At 53.9% G+C, this 18,922-nt stretch overlaps 1 pseudogene; it reads right to left on the reverse strand.

The window, feature by feature from the left end:
* Positions 1-1,742: 1,742 nt before the first annotated feature.
* On the reverse strand, positions 1,743-6,538 carry LOC119099798 (hairy/enhancer-of-split related with YRPW motif protein-like; annotated as a pseudogene).
* Between the last annotated feature and the right edge of the window lie 12,384 nt (positions 6,539-18,922).

The following is an 18,922-nucleotide window of genomic DNA, read 5'->3' on the forward strand; positions in this document are numbered from 1 at the left end:
GCGTCACCCTCACACCCGCGGATGCAGCGAGTCTGAGGGTGACGTCCCGCCGCATCCGCGAGGCGTCACCCTCACACCCGCGGATGCAGCGGGTCTGAGGGTGACGTCCCGCCGCATCCGCGAGGCGTCACCCTCACACCCGCGGATGCAGCGAGTCTGAGGGTGACGACCCGCCGCATCCGCGAAGCGTCACCCTCACACCCGCGGATGCAGCGGGTCTGAGGGTGACGACCCGCCGCATCCGCGAGGCGTCACCCTCACACCCGCGGATGCAGCGAGTCTGAGGGTGACGACCCGCCTCATCCGCGAGGCGTCACCCTCACACCCGCGGATGCAGCGAGTCTGAGGGTGACGACCCGCCTCATCCGCGAGGCGTCACCCTCACACCCGCGGATGCAGCGAGTCTGAGGGTGACGACCCGCCTCATCCGCGAGGCGTCACCCTCGGACCCGCGGATGCAGCGAGTCTGAGGGTGACGTCCCGCCGCATCCGTGAGGCGTCACCCTCAGACCCGCATCCGCGGATGACGCTTCTCTGTGTGAGGTAAGCCAGTTCATGTCACGAGCCCACTTTTCTCTCTCGTAGTGATACCCGACGAATGGGGGGAATGTGGCCTAATTTATTGACAGGTTTGCATGGGAAGAGATAAAGAAAATAAATTATGCTCTTTTCTCCCACCTTTCATCTATTCACCTATTGACTATTATTTGTCTGATTTCAGCAGGTCGCAGAATGTCATTCTCAAGACAGTGGTGCGAATTTTGATTTACGGGTCTTTATGCAGACACTTTTTCTTTACTTTCGAAATGGCTCTCTCCGGTGATCGGGGGTGACCGTGCAAATGAATGTCTTGCATCCGCCACTGCGTAGACTCATTCCATAGCGCTTTCCATGCCGGAGATTCGCTCGCATGATACATACCACACGCAGACTCTGTACGAACCATATATAAAAATATGATACACACACTCGTTGTCTACAGACGCGCATCTTACACGACTAGTGTGGAATGTTCGATGTCATTCAGTGCGGGAAATGCGGTACAAAAACATGATGAAAATAGCCAACATCTAATCGACCCAGTCCACGATGCGCGGACAGGACCGGTTCATCTGAGATCAGTGCATGTTTGTCCTTCGCTGTTCAGACGATGTTCACATCCAACCGCGTGACGACCACAAACAACGGACGAGTCATTGTGAGTGGTGGGCGCCGGTAAACTAATCTATTGGGATCAGCCAGTCAAGGAGTGATGTCAGCGAGTCTAGTTCGGTATCCTAGACACTGCGGCCACCATATGTGGGAGAATATGATGCGCAGCTGAGCTGGATTCATTGGCGTTCATTATCCGCGGGTCGACGGCTCCCTGATGTACGAAAAAGCGAACTGCAGCCTCCGTGGTGGGCAGGTCTGACTGCCAACGTGAGTACACACTGTCGCAAGCAAGCATCCTCTCCCAAGAATGCGCCGGTGTAAAAACGTCCACCGGAAATGAAGCTGCGAAATAACGTCTGCCACTGCAAAACGGAAAACTTCGTTTGCATAGTCAATGAACGAGCGGAATACACCATGCGATACTTTCAGACCAACGTTATACAATTGGCAGGCGTGGTGAGGAGGCCGCGACGGCACAGCAGTCTGACGTCACAGCTCCGGGCCGTTGGAACGCACCCGGGCGCGGCGCGCGCTGCCTGCACCCTCATATCACAAGTATGACTAGCTGGGCAGCCCGGTGACGGGGCTCAGTAGGCCAGCTCTGTGCCCCAGGGCCTGTACGGCTTGGCCGATCCGGCGCTGGCCTGACCGACGTGCTGCTGCGGCGGCACTCCCATGGCGTATGACGTCATCGGCTGCGCCGCGCCGGGGAAGCCCCCACTGGCCGGATATTGCGTCATGACTCCGCCCACAGCAGCGGGCGGGTTGTAGCGTGCCATGTGGTTGGCGGGGGCGGGCTCGTGGGTGGCGAGCGTGGACGCGCCGTGGCCGGCGAGCGCTGCGTGGTAGCCCTGGTCGACGGCGGCCGACAGGCTGGCGCCGCTCGGGTACGACTGCAGACCCCAGCCGGAGCTGTGCTGCTTGTTGGCCAGCTCGCGCTGCGCAGAGTAACACTGCCGAAACAAGACGCAGCAGGTAAGGACGCTGATTGACTGGCCCGTTTCTTGAGGCCACTCTTCTACAAAGGCGGACGGAAGCCGAGGAAAAACCGAAATGTTTTTATCTCAGCCTGCAACTTGGAAAATGTGACAACTGAGGCTTGTGCAAATACACTTTTAACAAGTCTTATGTTGGTAGTAAATCGGTGAAATTATTCATTCTAAAGCCACACGATCGCAAGGTATATACCGCGTCCATGGCTGGTTAACCAGGCAATGTTAGTACACCTATTCCAAAACCAGCGACGTATTCACAGCAGCAACGGGTGCACGTAAAATCACTCCACCCCTTGTTAAATTTGGGCGTGCATTTACCCATTAAATGGACGTCGGCAAGCGAAAAATGCAAACATGTGTAAGAATAAGTAGATTATAAATGTGAGATATTGCATACTTCTTGCAAACAGTTTCTCCCTGTGCCGAGTTCAACGAACCCCATGTCAGCCCCCCCCCCCCCTCCATGACAACGCCCACGCAGTGTCAGGCGACGGTCGGTCGATGGGCTCTCCACCGCGTCCGGGCCGGTCAGCGCTATGCGGCGTCCGGCCCCCCGCCCTTCTCACCTGCAGGTGGGACATGAGCCGCAGCCGCAGCGGGTCCTGGATGTCCATGCCCTCGACGGTGACGAGGTACCAGCCGCCACCTCGGCCGTGCACTCCCGGAACCCGATGCTGTGGTAGTCCATGGCGAACTTGTTTGGGTCGTACGCCAGCGCGTCCAGACCTGCCGGGGAACAGGGCATGGGTGGTGAATGAAGTTCACGACCCTCTGACCGGACGTTTGAGGACACATGCGGCGGCGGCCGACCGACACACGACCTTCTGACCGGACCCTGAGGTCACGTGCGGCGGCGGCAGATCGACACGCGACTCGCTGACCGGACCCTGAGGTCACGTGCGGCGGCGGCAGATCGACACACGACCCTCTGACCGGACCCTGAGGTCACGTGCGGCGGCGGCAGATCGACACACGACCCTCTGACCGGACCCTGAGGTCACGTGCGGCGGCGGCAGATCGACACACGACTCGCTGACCGGACCCTGAGGTCACGTGCGGCGACGGCAGATCGACACACGACCCTCTGACCGGACCCTGAGGTCACGTGCGGCGGCGGCAGATCGACACACGACCCTCTGACCGGACCCTGAGGTCACGTGCTGCGGCGGCAGATTGACACACGACTCGCTGACCGGACCCTGAGGTCACGTGCGGCGGCGGCAGATCGACACACGACTCGCTGACCGGACCCTGAGGTCACGTGCGGCGACGGCAGATCGACACATGACCCTCTGACCGGACCCTGAGGTCACGTGCGGCGGCGGCAGATCGACACACGACCCTTTGACCGGACCCTGAGGTCACGTGCGGCGGTGGCCTGCCGACACACGACTCGCTGACCGGACCCTGAGGTCACGTGCGGCGGCGGCAGACCCACACACGACCCTCACACGACCCGTCTGACCGGACCCTGAGGTCACGTGCGGCGGCGGCCGGCCGGCACACGCGACCGTGGGAGCGCAGCGCCACCTCTCACCCCGGCCGCCGTTCCCAGGCGGCGCCGTGTGAGCTGCCCGACTGGAAGCGGCCCGGTCGGCGCCGGCAGCCGCAGCGCGACGGCGGCATTGGTCGCGCCGAATCTGACCAGCCAACCGGCCCGACGCCACGGCCGAACTGACGCTGCCGACACCGTCGGGATGTGGAGCAGCGGGAGACTGGTTTGTTGGTAAGGCGGGCTCTCATGTGACACTGTCCGACCCGGTCAACTGATACGCACGAGATCCCAGGATCACTGTGGCCTGAGGGTCTTAACAGCGTTAGGCCAATAACGACCGGCGCCACGACAAAGATGCGTCCAGTAAAGCACGTATGTAAACTTTCGCGAAGCTTTAAACGAAACTAGGATGCTTTGTGTTGTCGAAATGAATGCCAGAGGCCATGACAGGCACGACTTTCTCACAGATATGCCACCGCACTGCGAAGCACACCGGCTGCACTCGCACTAAACCTGTTCGCAGCGCGCGAGAGGAAGCGAACCGCCGAACAGAAGGTCGCGAGGCGGGACGTGACGTCGTGAGGCCGCGTCTCCCGGGTGACACGCGATGTTCGGCGCACGCGGAAGACTGGGACGGCTCATGCAGGCCAACACCAGAGACTGCACCGGCGAGCAGGAACGTAGCACCGCCGCTGGGCGCAGTAGGCGACTACGCACTCCCAGGCCAACCCACCGCAGCGTCTCGATCACAGGATCGTCACATAAAGCCATTCCAAAGGATCGCAATCTTCTATATTACGACAGACGCAGGGAGCCTACGCGAGCCGACGCCACGATCGCGGAGGGGGAGAGGGGAGGGGGAGGGCGGCCCTGTGCGGGGATCCCAGTCTCCGTACAACGACAAAGCCAGACGTTCACCTGTCCGGGTAGGGGACGAGATGTCGCAGTTAGCACGTGGGAACTAAGCGGCTTTCATAGAGGACAGGGCACAAGGGCACATCAGAGGCGACGACAAAGAAAGGCCTGACGCCTGCGGCCAATGACGGGAAATGGAAATGACTGGGGCAAATTGCGGGGAGTGGAAGCAGAAGAAACGGCGAGTGAGAAAAACCGCGCAGCTAGAAATAAAGTCGCCAGGCGTCGCTTGTGGTCACAGTGAGGAAAAGACAGCATTTGATGGATGTGACGACAATATGTACAAGCAAAGGGAGCGGAGGAAGACCTGGTGGTCACCGACAACACACAAAAAAAAAACACAAAAAAACGCGACGTTTGCACGAATTTCATCGAAAAAGCGTCCACAAGTAAGAGAAAAGCTGTCTTCAAACGTATTTTAAGTCCTTGGGTATAGCAGCCGTCACTTAAGGACCCCAGCTGTTTCGCATCCTATGAAACCATATCCAGCTATTAATGTTTACAACCTCAAGTCGATCTAGCGATTCACTGGAAATGGTCCTCGACCAGCTCACCCTTACTGCCTTCATGACGTCGGCCATCGGATACCATCCCGCCAAGGGCCTGGTCAGAGAACGTGGAGGACGGGTCCGAGATCGGACCCAGGGACGGCTGGCGCAGGCGGAAGGGGAGGACGGATCCCAGCCTGGTCCAGAGGCGGCCGACGCAGGCGGCGCCAGAGTCAACGGCAACGGGAGCGATCGTCCGCAACCAGGTGGATCGTGAGATGGCTATTGATGTCTGGCTAATAAGCACGGGGAGAAGAACGAGCGAGCGAGAGAGAGGAGGGAGAGAGAGACGCACGGAAGCGGAGAGGAGGACAGAAAAGAGTGTGATGGAGAAAAAGTCAAAGTTTATCCAGGATCCGGAACGGGAGCACTAGACCCCAAATAAAATAATTAAACAGGACCAGCTGTAGAGCCACGAGATACGATTAGGTACGCAGCCTGCTCAGAGAACCCGGCCACGCCGTCGCCTTTGGCGGGGTGCTGCGGGCTGAGCGCTCTGCCTACCTTTGGCGTGCAGCACGCGCAAGTGGTCGACGGTCAGCTGCAGGATCTCGGCCTTCTCCAGCTTGGCCGAGCCCTGCTTCTCGAAGGCGGACGGCACGAGTCGGCGCAGCTCGGCCAGCGAGCTGTTGATCCGGTCGCGGCGCCGTTTCTCGATCACGCCGCGCCGTCTTTTCCGGTGTGGTGACGACTCCCTGCCGAGTCGAGGTCAGGTCAGGCGTGAGCGTGCCAGGCGTCACGTCACGCCCGGCCCGCCAGCGGACGGTGCCGGGGCACGCTGGGCGGGGCACTGATGATAACGCGGTCCGAGAACAACACACAGAGAACTGACTGGAGGTTCACTGTATTGGAGTACGCATTCTGTCTTTACGTGAACCAGACGGACGTGGTTAACGCCGTGAATACCACATGTCCCTGGGAGCCAGTCACCAGCACATTCCTTTAAGAAAGCCTCTGCATCGGCCTCATTTTCAGAATCCATTGCAATCATCACACCAACATTGAATAGAATCCATGCACTACTCCGTCCTTGTCATGACTTCCAAATCGTGTCTGGTCCAATTCATCACAGCTAAAACATTTTCCAGAGTGGTTAACATCCCCTCCTCGCAACATCCTGCGTAAGCCCCTGACTGAGCCGCATCACGACAGATACAGTCACATGAGAGGCGTGGCGATGGTGGCGCCCTTAGCAGTCATAGCTTCGACTCAAACACCTTGGCATCTTGCAGGACGTCAGTCCTTACTCACTCTTTGCCATCCTCGGCGAACGCGTCATCACACTCGCTGTCGCTGAGCGCTCTCTTCATGCCACTCATGGCTGCTGCTGCTGGGTCACGTGACCTGAGTCTGTGTGCGCGCCGACTGCCCAGTGGCCGGTCACGTGTCAGGAAGCCGTGCGCGTGGTGGGCGGCCGCCGCTCGGCACGTGCCGCGTCCACCGCCGACGGAATCGACCCCCGGTGTGGCACACGACCGAGCGGCGGCCAGCGCGCCGCCGCCGCCGCCACTGCGCATGCGCGTCCCGCCCGTGGCCCCTGACCGTCGCTCACACGGTGCTTCCCACGGCGGCGTGGGAGCCGCTTGACAGAGGACTGCGCCGTCACCCCGGGCGCGAGCGCGGGCGCCGGCGCGGGCCGACCACGGCCCCACACGTGCCGCCGCCGTCGGCCCGAAACAGGACACGGCTTCGGAGTGCTGTACTCCGGCGGCGCAAAGGCACATGGGCTGCTGTTTTACTCACTGCACCGCGAGGTCGTGGCCGATGCCGTGTCATGAACGGTAAAAGCGAAAGGCTATCTCGAAAGTCAGTTGATCAGATTTCTCCTTTTAACGGAATGATGTTGTTTTATTTTGCCTAGAACGTTCAGAAAATTGTGATTTTAAGGCGTGGTGATTTAGATGCAAACAAATCCACAACACCTGAAAATGTTATAGCTGCTGGGCTTCGACTTACTATCAGGTCTTCCCGAGTAAACCGCCTTCATGCATCGCCAGAGGGGTAATGTAAAGTAATTTTAACGTTAGGTTTTTGTTCATGTTTATGCATAAATGTGACCGGGCTACGCGATTACCTGCATTACACGCCACGGGTACGATGTTGGACGGAAACATTGACGAGGTCAGTGGTCAGATGCCTAATCATGGCATGCGTACGACCTTGGAACGTAATGCAATCGCAATCATGTGATGCGGGCCACCTTTGGACACAGGCACACACTGCACACACACACACACAAAGCGGCGCGGCTTAGAGGTGAGCTCACAATGCTTTGCTGCATGAGTGTGAGGCATTCTTACTCGAATCGTGCGTGCTATAGACTGTTCACGCCTCAAGGGCGGATCCGAGCAGGGTCGGCGCCATCAATTTTTGATTGCAGGAACAAGGTCGTTAATTCCTCACGACACTTGTGTTAAAAGTGAGTAGGCAATCACGCGTTTGATAATTGGCGTGCTCCTAAATGAGCAGTGTCACGCGCATTCCTTACGCACCTTGCGGCGCAACAATGTAAGGCATGTGGGCGTGTGAACGAGGGATCAGCGGCATAGACTGAAACCCACACCTTTCTGAAAGTTTTTTTTTTGGTCCTGTGAACGTTGACTGGAAACAAATAAACAATGAAAATGGTTGTCAGCCCCTCTCCTCCATCTTCGGAGGACGTCACTTGCTCCAGGCCAGCGGAAATGCCTCATCACAGTATCGTAACTTATTCTCAACGCAATTCATACTATCACCTAGGCCAGTTGGCCATAGCAGTCTATAAACGTGGCGTGTACAGTGGCAAAAGCTATTTTTACTATTCCATACGATTTCGTGTATTACTTTGTATACCCGGAGCTGCGCTTTGGCGTCTTAACTCGATGCCTTTGGCTTTTTTCTTGCTTGCGCAAGAACATCAGCATGGAGTAAATTTGGCCACGCACTACAGTGGTTATATAAGTATCACGCGGCACGCTGCATAGAGATCAGGGTCAACGCACTCCTCACAGATCTACACCACTGCTGCTTATGGTACGGTCCTTAGCATAGCCAAACGTTCAAAGATTTTCTAGCGCACCATGAAAATTTAACGACGCAACGTCCGCGAAATTTTCAGTACCATAACATCAGCAGGAAACATTGTCATTGTCGTTGTCATCGTCACGGCATTAAATGTCAGATTTCCCCGAAGTCCCGCGAATTTGAACCAAATCCGCGAGAAATCACCTAGTAACTAGTGAAGCTCTCTTGACTCAGGGGTCATGTCCCCCTTGGCCCGACACTTGGCTGCATCCCAAGACTTTCTTGAATATTTCTTTGCGTTTTGTCCACAGTTTTAGCTGCAGCCATACCGGCAGGTTAGGTCACCGACACAGGCTTGGTCAAGTGATGTCATTTTTAAAAAAAGATATTATTTTGCGTTTATTTATTTAACTTATAGGTTATCTTTAACTCAAGCTGTTATTTTCAACTGCTTAAATGCATCATTTTCATAACATCGTATAGGTTGTATGAATGTATAGGCATGAAACATGCATGTATAAAACAAAGAACAGACCTTAGACACATATTACGAGTTTTTTTGGTTGGCAATGCTGCAGAACACACACGGGCCAAGACATTTAGGGGCAATGGTCTAGAGCTGGTTCCCGTCACGTCGGCCAGCCGCCGCAGAATACTCGCTATGAGCCATTCTACTGCTAGTGATACAAGTGCAGAGTGCTCAAATATTAAACAGAGCCAGTCGAGATGTAGCACATAACAGACATGACACTTCTGCAATCTTCAGCAAATCTGTTCGTACCTACACAAGTCATGGGGTTATAATTTCTAGACTTTGCCCACAGACTGGCATCGGGGAGTGCAGTGACGTGCTTGAAAATTCAAAAATTCCTCCGTGCACAAAACGAATGCATAAGTGCACTTAAAATTTCTGGTCCTTCCACCCTTTTATTTTTGGCTAAGCCTCGAAAACAGTGAGGGGGGGGGGCGCAGATTTCGCCCTTCGCCCTTTTCGCCCAAACTTGGGCGACCATGTCTATTTGCGCTCCAAAGCTGCTGGGAAAACCCGACGATAGATGTGATCATAACACGTAATGGTTATGGACCCAGAGCGTCCGAAGATAGCAGTCGTGCCTGGGGAATTTTGGATATCGCATTGCAATGTGCATATAGCAACCAGTTGATTCGTTTTCACCTCTTCCTTAAAATGTGTGATATCCATTGCAAATAGCTAGTAAAAACTGACCAATATGCAATATCCATTAGTGCGCCATCTATAGGTCAGGCACTTAATGATCCAGTCACCTCCTAAACCGGCCTTAAACTCGACAGACGCCGGTCCGAAAGACATTCAGTTCCCTCGACCAGTACGGGGAAGCATCACCGAGCGGTCTCCTGCAGGACCTAGTGGCATCGTGGCATCGTAGTAGCATTTTGCATGGCCTAGTAGCATTGTAGCATAGTATGTGAGCATTGTAATACAACCGATGTGAGGGATCTTCAATATGCTTCTCTCTAGAAGGTTGCTGGGATGGTGGGGACTGTCCTCTCCTATCCGATGAGGGGAATGCGTCTCACGTCCCCGTCCTCCAGTGGTACCGTCCCCGAATCCAAGCCTTGATCAAAGTGTCTCCCATCCCTCACGTGGGGATGGGATTCCACTAAACCCGATCCGAAAGTTGTCGTGGATTTGGATTTCATGCGCAAGGTCTTATATGCTAAAGAAGGGGAAGCAATTACACTTCCTGCAAATCGCGTCCTTGCCGCGCATTTGGGGTGTACTCAAGCTCTCCAAAACCAAAATCCTCTGAGATCCCTGATCGCTACAGCGGAGTACAGCAATTCATCAATCACTGGGAAGCCAATGTAATGCGAATACCAAGAGAGAGTCCACGTCCCCGTCGCTGTCAATGCTAAATGTTCAGAAGGTGTAATTATTCGTAAAAATGCATTCGATACACAGACCTTCCATTGCGCATCGATGAGAAGGCGTGAGCGTGGCTGGGTGAATGTGCGTACATGCACAGATTCTCAGAGACGGTGGCACACAGCACAGTGTTGTTCAGCACACGCAGCAACTACCACCAGGAGCGTCCGGGGTAGGCAGACCTGTTCTTGGGTAGCCGCTGCGGTGAATGACACCATTGCCGTGTGATGGGTGGCGCGATGCTACCGTGCCGCCACGCCCGCAGCCGCCGGTGTGTCTGCAGTCACTTCAGTCAAGCATTGATCTGCTCCGTGGTGAGCATGCAGTTTTGGTTGCTTCAGAACAGCCCCCCCCCCTTGCCAGGCCGACTCTCGTTCGCCAGCTGCCAGCCAGCTTACCCATGTGGCTCGGGTCAAACGAGGCGCACCTTCCGGCGCTTATGGCCAGGAACGCTGGATTGCAATTTCAGAAGATCTTCCATCGTACGGATGGACAAAGACATCTGTTGAATATCAGTTCTATTCGATGGTAGGTAAGCCGGTCCGTCTCCGACGGCCGGCGCTTAAGGTCGGCCGCACCTGACAAATGGCGTTAATCAACGCCGACATTAAATCCCCATCCCATTGTGGAATGTGAACTTCGATTATTCCGAGAGGAAGCGGTGGGAAACGGCAGCGAATCAATAGTATCGATTGCATCTGGCCTGAACAAAAGACTACTCAGCACCATCTGCCGCGCGCGACGGACCGTAGCAGGCGAATGTCGCCCTTACTGGCGGGCTCCCACGGAGTTGGTGCGCACGTGACAGGATGATTCATGTTAAAAACAGTATCCCAACGGTGGTGTGTTTAAAATGGGCCTCGAGTGGGACGGGACACAGTTGCAGACCCGTGCCATCGTCAGCATACGCCATAGTTGGATAAGCCTCCAAGATCTCATCAATAACGACCACAGAAAAGAGGACGACAGGATTGGTTATGAACTGACGCAAACAATATCGCACCAGCATGGACAGCATCAGATGTGGTCGTGATCGGAACCTATTGGTATTACATGGATCATGTTTCCATATATTTCCCAGCAGCGCTGAACCCTTGCCAGGCAACACGTGAACATTTGAAACCCGCTGCATACCGAAGTCGTTTACTTCTGATCTGCCTTCTAAACCCTCGGCGGTTGACTGGCGCGACGAGCTGATCCCAAGCACACACTGCCAACCCGCTGTCTTGCGCAGGTCGAGTTTGAAGCGACCCCACTGTCACCGCACGCCAAAGTGGCCTGAACGGAATCCGCGAGACTGCCGGACCTCCTCTTCACCCAGCAACGTTCTGGTCCCGCCGCCGTCGCGGCCAGCCCACAGCCGTCCCGTCCCGACTGGACGGGGCGCCGCGCGTCCGCCGCCGAGACCCACGCGCCGGTCCGCTCGGCAGGGACGCCGCGCGCCGACGGAGGGGAGCGACGCTGAGGGAGAGGGGGGGGGGGGGAGTCTCCGGGGTGAGCCGGCGGCAGGTGTGGCAGTATCGGCAGCCGAGCACGCGGCGGCGTCGTCAGCTGGCTCTGGAATGACTGGCGCGCGGGGAATGCGCGTCCCCGTCGCCACCGACGCCGGTGGGCGTCGGGACCGACGAATCGGTGTACATACGGGGCAGGGAACGCTGGCGGCGCGTCACTCCCAACATGCACGACAGCGGACCCTGGCGGCGCGTGCCCCCTGACTATCTCGCTTATGTCATTGTGCTGACGAGATGGAGCGGCGACGAACGAGGAGTAAGGTAATGCGCCCGGGAAAGCGCCCAAGAAACATTCGGACCACCGGGTTACATCAGCCTATTTTGAGTGAACTGAGCAAATTCAACAATGTTTGCCTTAAAATGATTTTATTTTTCTCACAATGTCCAACATATTTGTTTTTGTCAGTTACAAACGCAGCATGTTTTTTGCTGCTGAGGCCTATGTCCAGCACGCACACTCTTCACCAAATTTTCAGGCACGTATTCCGATCGTTTAAGAGCCTCCAAAAACTTCTACATGAGCAAATAAGATGACTTGTACGCTCTGGGAGGAGCGAGATGATGACGCCGTTGTTTCTTTCATACAGATCATATCAAAAGACAAGCAAATGGAGCCATACGCCTTTGGGAAACCGCACAAATGGGCTTTATCAATCCGCTGAATCGCCCATCTCATATGAATGGAAGCTTGGCAGACAGTGCTTTCGTCATGGGCGTAGGTACAGGGGGGCTAGGAGGTCATGCCCCCACCCCACTTTTTAAGGTGGGGGGGGGGGCAGTAGTGTTAACCGCTTGTTAGACATTATAACAAGACCACACACACACACCGCCCACACACACACTTTTCAGATTGAGGTGGCGTTTAGCTTACTTTTTCACCACATTGAATATGCATGCCAATTTACCTACTTCACCAGCCATTTCTCTCAAGGTGTGTCATCTTTTTCGTTTGCTCATTGACCATCACTTAGTGTCACGGCCACAAGCCGACGCCACGCGGCCCATGGAGACTGCAACGCCGGGAGTTCAGGCTGTTGCTATGGCTTACGAGCGTATGACATAGTTTTTTATCGGTAATAAATTCTGTATTCTGGGCAGGTAATAGTTACAGAAACCCGAAAAATAGAGATTCTACATTTACTCTTTCAGTTCCACCACCAGATTCGAGCACCCCTCTCAGTGCTTTAAGGGCCAATCCGTTCTCATCAGTCTAAAAACTGCACACGTGGAATATGCGCCCAGACTGCCTTTTAAATATAATATTCTATTTCCTGAAGCACTCAAAGATACCCTTTCAGAAGTGCCATCATTTACGTCCACACGTTGGCCACAACTCAGTATTAGTTGCTAGGCCTACGCTGCGCGGTCTGCGGAGACTGCAACGCCTGGCGTCGGGGTTTTTGTTTCTAAGATTTGTGAATGCGTATGCTCAAAACAACGTCACATCACTTATATTACTAAATGATTCAAATTTTGCATGGTAATCATTTCAAATGCGTCCTTATTTTCGTCCACCGTTGGGCGACGGCGAAAAATTGGCCACTGGGCTAACACTGCGCGGATCACGGAGACTGCAACGCCCGGTGTCGGGGTTTTTAGTGCCAAGAATTGCGAGCAGACAAATTAAAAAACAACGTTACCTAAATTATATCACTACTCGGTTCTGACTGAATGCTTAACATTTGCAGACAAACATGGCTTGGCCGTGTTAATGCACATTGTTGACCATTCGATCTACAATCCAATTTTCATCTTCAAATTTCGATCAAACATGTCTATCTACAATATACTTTCGTGATGTCATTAATGTATGTATAACCCAGGTAAAACATTCTGAAAATGGTTCTCAATTCTATCGATTTATTAATAGCTCACTAAACCATTGCAAATTAAGGGCACCAGTCATGTATTCCATGCCGTCGTTCAGCGCCTGATTTCAGCGGCATTTATTTCTGCATGTGGACTTCAAAATGCAAGCAAATTTAATCTCACGGTGGCTTCAGGTTTCTGTTCTAGTGACAAGGAAAAAGAACAGTAAAACAAAGAAACCGCATCCCTTATTAACGTGTAGGCTATATTCGGGAATTTCTCGGCGGTCACCAAAAGAGGGGCTTTTGTTAGCGTTGTGTTCCCCTCAGCAACGCTCTGGCTACGCCCCTGCCTACACTCAAAAGCAGATCAAGTTGTCTCGTTGAATGATGAACGATTAAATGTCCGTTGGGCCAATTCATGCCTAAGGCAGACAGCTTAACGGAAGCGTTTTTCTGAGGTGGTGTGGTGTGAGGGAAGGTAATTCGGAAAAGATGCTCTTGTAGGTGTCCACCATATCTTTTACACACCAATTAGTGGTAATGCTGATACAGAAGTATGCAAGAAAGCAGACAGACGATCAGTGCACAGTCAGTCATGCGGGAGACAGCCGGGCCAGGGCAGTGGCCGCCAACAGGGAACGGGAGCGGGGCCCAGATAATGTTCATATATTTCGTAACTTTCCGCAAGATCCAGCAGCTTTTTCAGCAGCAGCAAAAGTTACACGTCATCATTGATAAAAGGGGAATAAAAGAGAAATGTGAAACTTAGTACAAATAGCCAGACACATCACACATCGGCCAAGGGCTCGTTTCGATGAATCACACCATTACATTTAAATTGTGGCATCACACGCAATCGAACCCACACACGCACCCACTCATGTGCCAACATTCGCCTCATTCAGAAGAAACTCCATAAGTTGGCGCTTGAAGCGGCCTTGACTCCGAACATTGCGCAAGTCGGGCGGCAGGCAGTTAAACAAATCCAATGCTCTGTAGCTAAATCGGCGAGTGCCAGAGTTGCCCATCGCTCGGGGGCGCCTCAGCTGGTTAGCCTGTCGCGTTTCATGAGTGTGCTCAGTATGTGTGAACATCGCGGCTGTATCTGGTGGCTGACCCGTGAGTAAGACTTTCTTGAGCAGGCACAACGTATGATATCTGACGAGCTGATCAGTACTAAGCCATCGCAGATCCCTGGCATCTGATCAGGTACGCGGTGGTAATGCTGCAGTGATTTGGCCTCAGCCTTAACCCCATCGAAAAACGATGAAGCTTCCCAATATGGCAGCACAACTAGCATTTTATGAAATATTGCGGCGCGCATGAGGGTATTATTCATGGTTTATGGTAGTACTCACGAGCATGGGCTCAGGACGAGATCAGCTGCAAACACTTGCCAAAAAGGACAATATTTTCGCCGCTCTGCATCTGCTGCGCTGAAACAACACGTAATAGGTGCTTTGACTCGCCCAAATATTACATTTGAAAATAAAACTTCGGTATGTTCAATCGCTTCTAGCAAGATTCTCTTTGCTTACGGCCATGGGCATGATTTTCCCTGATATGTTTGCTTGGTCTATCATCCTCACATACCGTGTTAAGCATACCCCCGCTGTGCTACTGGACATTTTTAAGTGTGATTTCATCTGTTTCATATGCATCCACAAGCCTGTAGATACATAAGGTTGATCACCGATGTACTAACGTGCAGGGGTGGATCCAGGATTTCGTCAAGGAAAGGGCCACGCTTTATTGCGGTACCCCTGGAATTTGGTGACCTGCTCCCCCTCACAGAGAAATTCCCGGATTTCGGCCACTTTATTTTTGAATCCTTATTGCTTAATTGGTAAAACATCTTAACCCGGAATGGTCCGCCGGGTCTAGTCTACTTTATTTCTACAGGCCAATTTGAGCTCATTTTTCATGCTGAACCTGAAAATTTGTGCCTGTTTGTGGTGCCCCTAAACTTTGGCGCATCTTGGGAACAAAGATCATGTGAACCCAAATGAGGTTTTGGGCGCCTCTTTGGCTCGAGGGGGCCCGTAGTCCCATCCTCCCCGGACCCATGCTGCTGGCGTGCAACCAGAAATGCAGCTTTCCAAAACAATATTGGGGATGCCGACCACTTTTGTGTCCATTCTTCTTACGTAACGACATCGACCTAGAATTAACTTTCAGGTGTGTTGAGGATGTGGTTGCATTTCCAATTGCCGGTAAAGTTACACCCATGATTGCAACATTGGAGCCCTACATATGCGACAAGACGTCCCACAATGGACTGTTTATCTCTAACCAACAAGTGAGGCCAGGATGAGATCAATAATACGGATGGATCCTGTTGCGCTTTGCCTATGCAGAATTGATACGCATACATGTTCAAGATCGGACATGGCTTGGTTGTACGTAGACTGCTCCTGCTGCATTCTTGCGGTTTTGAGGTAAGACATGTGGCCAGATCTAACTTAACTTTCCTCCCGTAACATCGCGCCGCGGTGAAGTCCGTACCACAATCGTTCCCCGGTGTTTACCCCGCCGGATTCCTGTCAGGGTAATGCCCCGCGGATGGCATTGTTCTTTTCACCCCTCCCCTCGCTCTACACCGCGCTCCCGCCATATGTGCCGATTGCACTAGTCGGCCGCGGACAGCGCGTGCCTCCCTTCCGTCGGCGTCGACGCCGGGCGCGCGTGCCGCCCCCGCGTGCCGACGGAGGGGCGGCCGCTGGGAACCGGCCCGGCCACAGCTTCCCACGTCGATCGGAGCAATTACCGGGGCGGGCGGCGGGCGCGTGCTGGCGGTGGTTAGCGGTCCGTGGAGGGCCACAGGGGGGCCTGGTGACGAGCGATCCGGCGCCGCGGGGAAGGCTCCGCGCCGAGCTCGCTCTCCGGCGGGCTTTCAATAAAACGCAACATCAAAGACATCTGAACTCTTTGTCAACCGCCGTACACGTGATAGTGAAGTCCCTCCGCCCCCCCATAAAAAATCACCGGATGTGCCCAATCTGTTGATGAGGACATCTTTGTCTGTGATGCTTTTCATTGTTACCTTTTATAACTGGAACAAAAGCCAAAAGCTACCGCGAGATCCATTTTGCCTGAAGCTTAATCGAGACCGAAAAATCATACGTTAAACGACTGCATGAAGTAAATCATCGGCACTTTTCATTGAGCAACGGTCCAGTGAAATCTTTCTAAAACGATAGAACTCAGAAACTTTGGCAGGATTATTATCTGAATTGTAAAGATGTCAAGGACCAGGCGAATGTGGGTTGAAGATCAAAATGGGCCAATAATCTGTATTAACATTACCAAGCCATGTTTGTCTGGAAATGTTAAACATTCAGTTAGAACTGATTAGTGATACAACTTATGCAACGTAGTTTTGAACATGCGCGCAAGCACATCTTAGCAACAAAAACCTCGACCCGAGGCGTTGCAGTCTCAATAGGCCAGGTAGCGTCGGCCCGGCTAACAAGTGGTAACCAACAGGTGGACGAAAGAGATGACGCACCTGAAAGAAGTACCTGTGAACTCTTCTGGTCTTAAAATCGTACATTTAGAATAAATTCCAGGCGTGCATTTCACCTGTGCGATTTTTAGATTGATGATACTAATGAATTGGCGTTGACAGCACCGCGAAGTGGTGCTGGGATTTGGTACTGGAACTGGAGCAACAAATGCGCAATCTCTATTTTTCGCGTTACTGTAACTGTCAGCCTGTCCGGAGGACAACCTCAAAGATTTAACAAAATCCCAGAGTCATCTTTGAACTGTACGCGTCTTATCCATACGCGCCCGGAAGCCCCGACGGAATTCCGACCTGGAAGCCGCGGCGCATCATTTTGAAAGACATTCAGGAACATTATTTCACGGTGGTCGTTCTTGCGCGCGCGACGCCCGCCGCCTGGTGTTACTTGCAGTGGCCAATGCCGTTCGGTTTTACAGAAACTGCAACGCAGGCTATCGTTGTTCTTCCTCCGAGATTACTGGTGCGCAGGCTCAAACCTTTTGATGTAATTTGTTTCACTGGTCGATTCCGGAAGAGAGTGGACGTTCTCAAGCAAACAGGAATGGTCTTGTGCGGTTTTTTTTAACTCATTTCGACACACTATTCACCACTAAGGAGACCACCCATTTGTTTCCGAGGAAGGGTCCCCTTGAGTAGAATACTACGGGGAGCACTACTGTCCCCAGTAAATGGCTGAAGGACCGTTCTGTCCCACCGCGGTGTGTCTTTCGGCTGGCATTCTGGCGACACGGGGCGGGATCCCCTGGCCGTCCCGGAGGCCATTAGAGGGATACATCATATCACCTTGGTTCGCTGCCTGACGCGAGAGCCCTTCTGACCCGCGCAGTTGACCCCGGATTGACGCAGAAACCCTTAATGACGCAACAACATCGCCAGTGCTAGAATTGGGTTGGAGGGCCTACCGTTAGATACTGAGGGTCCTGACTAGCATAGGACCCTTCCATTGCCTCAGTGCGAGCATTCACAATAAGTTCCCACGTTTCCTTTTCAGAGGGCCCCGGCTAATACAAGAGGGCCTGTCTCTCGGGGTCTCGTCCCCGTCCCTGTGGAGCAACTCCGCTCCTGACCGACTGGAGGCCCCTTGTTACCACAGAATACCCTGCTGGGCACTGTGGGTCCCTGGACGATATAGGAGCTCCAACCAATGGAAGCCGCAGGCCCGGCCTCGTTCCCGCTTGGAGAATGGGCCCCAAGAGTTCAGACCAACACGGAGCCAACTGATCGGTATTCGTGATCTCTGACCGATTAAGACACTCGCATTGTCTCAAGGGGTCCTCAAACGGTGCAAGAGGACCTCTGACTGATATTTCAGGTCACAGTCCTATGGGCCGCGATTTTTTATGTGACCCATAGCCAGCCCTTCAGGCCCTTAAGCCCCCAACCGGGCCTTTGATCGTCGGTTCCTGTGGGCCGCCCAGGCCCCTCTTTGGACCTCATCGAACATTCCCCTTGGTCGGCTCGAGGCTCCTTGTGAGCACGGGACCCTCCGTTTGGCGCTGTGAGTCCATGGCAAATACAGGGGCCCCAGTGTAAATCACTGGTCCCGGCTTTATAACTGATTGGAAAGTGGGCCCTCAGGCCCACACCGACACGGAGCCGATCGTGCGGCACTAGTGGTGCCTGGCCGTTATATAGACCCATACCGACTAAGGGGGTCACCGATTGGCGCAAACGGCGCTCTGACTTTTATTTGAGTGACTCGGGACCCTTCGCCAACACAGGGCCCCTGTCAGGCGCTGTGGGGCGCTGATAGACGCTGCGGTCCCAGCCAACGTAAATCGCTGACTCCGGCTTTGTTCCTACCTGGGAAATAGGATCTCAGGCCCATGCCGCCATGGGGCCGACTGTACACTACTGGCGGTGTCTGACCAACATATAGGCCCTCATCGACTCGGGGGTACCCTGATCAGCGCGCAGGGCCCTCTGGCTTGCATCGGGGTGCCCTTGAAAGCGACATTCCGTCGGCCTTTCGGGCCCTCAAATCGGGTCCTTAATCGTAAGTTCCGAGGAGCCCGAAGAGCCCCTCAGAAGCTAAAGGGGGGGGGGGGGCACGTGCC

Source organism: Pollicipes pollicipes, unplaced genomic scaffold, assembly GCF_011947565.3.
Source record: "Pollicipes pollicipes isolate AB1234 unplaced genomic scaffold, Ppol_2.1 Scaffold_4881;HRSCAF=5763_pilon_pilon_pilon, whole genome shotgun sequence".
Classification (NCBI taxonomy): domain Eukaryota; kingdom Metazoa; phylum Arthropoda; class Thecostraca; order Pollicipedomorpha; family Pollicipedidae; genus Pollicipes; species Pollicipes pollicipes.